Source organism: Chenopodium quinoa, unplaced genomic scaffold (assembly GCF_001683475.1).
Source record: "Chenopodium quinoa cultivar QQ74 unplaced genomic scaffold, ASM168347v1, whole genome shotgun sequence".
Classification (NCBI taxonomy): domain Eukaryota; kingdom Viridiplantae; phylum Streptophyta; class Magnoliopsida; order Caryophyllales; family Amaranthaceae; genus Chenopodium; species Chenopodium quinoa.
In genome coordinates, this window is record NW_018744143.1 from 137563 (window position 1) to 141599 (window position 4037).

Here is a 4037-nt window from a genome sequence, read left to right on the forward strand (position 1 = left end):
GTTGGTGTAGCATTTTCAACACTCATGCATGTATTTTGATGCTTGCTCAAACTCAAAGTCACCCTCTACACCAAACAATCAGGCAAAAGATTAGGAGTAAGATCAATAAAAATGCATAATTTATTATACTACTTTGTAATAAAGAGAATTTTGAAATATATTTTGTAATAGTAAGACATATGATTGCCAATATTTTGTTCTACTCTTAATTCATACATAGTACTTAGTAAAAGAGACACACAACACCTAAAATCGAGCAACTGTGACAGCAAAACCAGAAACTTATAAATCTGGCGATTCTATATACATGCAAATCAATTAATTTTTTCCAATTACTTTACAATGCATATAGTATAAGATTGATACATTAAATTTCACGTCACTGGATAAATTTATCATTCATTCAATTTGAAAAGCAAAAACGTCAAACTATTAACACATCTAAGCAGATATATAGACTTTCCCCGTTTCTTTTTACTATAATACTTAGACTTTTACACTATTCACATACTCTACTTTGATGGAGTTTAATTTATATATTAGAATAAACATAGTGACATTGTGACAAGGACACCTCATTGGGCCAATAATCAGTATAGACATATGAGTAACAAGGACATCTCTACGAAGACAGGAGAAATTCTCTGCAGCCAATCACATCAAAGCATAGCAATGAAAGCCAACAAGCCCACTCTATTCAAAACCTATATATAACACGCATGACAGTTGCAAGAACCACATCTACAGTGGTGCTGACCGGAAATTGACCATATGCACACCAAACTTCCTTTAAAAACACTGAAGATAACAAGTTTTATTGTTTCTGAATCATTATCTCCTTAACTGAAGCATATTAATGGAATCTTATCAATTATAAAAAATTTAATAACTGCCCCTCTCACTTACAGAGCAATTCACACTTCAAAATGAATTATAATAACATTAATTAGAATGAACTATACCTCTTTTAGCTGCGTAATCAAATCCATCCTCAGCCATGATAGTTTGACCCCTTTAACACCAAAACATATTAACAGATTAAACCCCTAAAAATTATCAAGAACATCTAAATCTAAAAATTTGCCCAAAACGTTTTAATCCCTAAAATTATTTAAAATCAAAATGCTAAGCATAATATTAAAATGTAAAAATTAACAGATTAAACATATAAATTGTCGAAAAACAATGTTGAACAATTATTAATCAGGAAGATCAAATGTTTAGATCCATAATTTATGAGTAAAATTCGAACCTGAAAATTGGACCGATTACTCACTCCTTGACTCCTTGTTGAAGGTAGAATACGGGAGTGAGAATTTGAGATTGAGAGGGATTGTGTGAGTCTAGAGAGGCCGAGCAGTGGTGAATTATGTAGGGTTTCGTAGTGACCCTCATTACGCGGAAAGAAACCCCCAAGACCCGCCCCCATAATTAATGCAACTAATACAAGCAAAACATAATTAAAACACAATTAAGAGTAAGGATGAGAATTATACCCTCGACGCATGCTTCGCTCTTACACCGAGCTCTTACTTCACCCTCGATAATGCGAGGCCTCCAACGGGATCGTACCCTCGAACCTGGCCCGATCGTCCTAAGCCTCGAAGGTTAGTCAAGGCCCGGACAAAATATAAACTTGGAGTTTTACGAATTCAAGGTTTACTCAATTATAGAGTTGCCTTTTCAATTCCACTCAAGTGTTCTTTCCCAAATACCCAAGCCTTGGTATTTATAGGGAAATGAACCCTTGATTTTCATTTCCCAACCAATGTGGAGAGAATGAATAAAATTGATAATTAATTTAATTCTAAATTAAATAAATAATCAAATCAATCACAATGCAACAAGTGTCAAGGGGGAGAGAGAGAGCTAAGTGAGGACCAAGAGTAAGTGGGGGGACCATTGCCTTGCTCCCTAAGGCATTGCCCAAGGGTTGGTCCCCACCCCTCACAAAAACGCCCTCAAGGGCTGCTGGGCTGGCATCCAGCCAGCACCAGCCAGCATGCATCAGCCCAGCCAGCCCATGCGCGCTGCATGCTGCTGTGCTGGGTGATGCCTACGTTGCTGCTTGCTAGTCGCTTGGCGCTGCTAGCAAGTGCTGCTGGCTGCCTGGCTCTCGCACTCGCACGCACACGCACACCCAGCATGCGTGCTGCTAGCGAGCCACGCATGCTGGGCATCGCCTCGCCAGCCACACGCACAAGCATGCGATGCTTGGTGTTGTGCTATTGATGCTGCGATGGCATGCGACGGCCCTAGGCACATGTACACGCACACACGCATAAGCCTAGCCATGCGATAGTGTTGTGCTTGGTGCGTGTGGCCTGCGATGGTGCCTAGGCACCTAAGCACACACGTTGCGGTGCTGCGATGGGCAGCCTAGTGCGCCTAGCACGCATGGCGTGCCTAGCACACCATGGTGCGCCTAGCACGCGCATGGTGCGTCTAGGTTTGCGTTGAGCTAGCCTAGCCTAACACTTCACATGGGTAGCCCAATGTGATGATACGGCTACGCTCGTACTTGTTGCTTGTGATTTTGCGACGCTCGGCCTCGACGCCCTAGGCTCGATATCCGACGTCTGTGTTCGTAAAACTCCGACGACTCATTAAATCCTTCGGATTAATTCTTGTCTCGGATTGGTTGTTCGATTGGGTTCGACCCGAAGGGTTCAGTTAAGATTAAGCTGTAATATTAATTGTACCTTAATATTACTGTTCGGAAGCGGCCTCCACCTAGGCATTCCGATCACTTGACCTTACTGAAGAATTAGCTCTGTAATAATTTTGAACCCTCTATCATAATAATACACTTGTTGGAAGGACACCATTCTTTTCAATCTCCCACTTGTCCTTTTGGACAAGTGTGCATACAGTGTATAGCCCATTTCCTATGTCGCTTAATGTCTCTTTGTGAACTATAAGGTAAGATTCATCGTCATCCTTATTTCGTTTAGAATCGTTTCTCGATCTCCGAGTTCGACTGTCAATAAGCAGATGATTTCTAAAATCCATCTGAGCACGGCCATGCATTTTCACAGTCTCGCTCTTCGAGCGGCCTTGTTAATAGGGGACATTCCCAGTCTTGCATTGTAAGTTACTCTTACTAAGAGGACCTAATCTCCTGAGTGTTCCCGTTATGATCCCCAGTTACGGCAGACGTTAGGTAACATCAAAGGACTAGTACTCAAACAAGAAAATTTCACAATACTCATGGTCGAGGAAACGATTTCCGATAGCTATAATGAGAAATGTACTTATGAAAATTTTGAATCTTTTAAAGTACTCTCATAGGTCTATCCAGTGCAGTTCCAAACTAGCATCTGTGCAAATGATTTATGACCATCATGTCCTTGCAGCACAAGAAACGGTGCTGTAAATCATACTACACACTAATCTCTGTTAGTCATCAATAGTCCATCATTTAAATGACCTCGATTAGGGATAATTTTCGATTTAAATATTCAATGTTCACTTAACAGGTGTTTCTTTATGCAGGACATGGTCTTGATACCCTGTTTTGAATATTCCATAAATCGAATGGACTCATTATTTAATTCTAAACCACAATTAAATAGCAATGGAGTGAAAAATAATTTTGCATAAAAATTAATTACTCCATAAATGAATGGTTTCAATACAGTGTCTTACATTAAAACATCTAGTTTAATTAAAACACATGTACAGGGAATTTCAAAGCCAGTCTCCGACGTGCTTGATTCCTATTGCCTCAATGTGCTTGTTGTGTTTCACTTGAGGCAAAGGTTTAGTTAAAGGATCAGCCACATTATCATCCGTGCCGATCTTGCAAATTCTGTTTTCACCTTCGGATTTCCATTCCCTTATCATGTGAAATCGCCTTTGGACATGTTTGACTTTCTGGTGCTCTCTTGGCTCTCTAGCCTGAGCGATAGCTCCATTGTTGTCACAGTAGAGATCTATCGGACCCTTGATGGAGGGTACAACACCAAGTTCACTGATGAACTTGGGAATCCAAACAGTCCTTAGCGGCTTCTGAAGCAGCCAAGTATTCGGCTTCA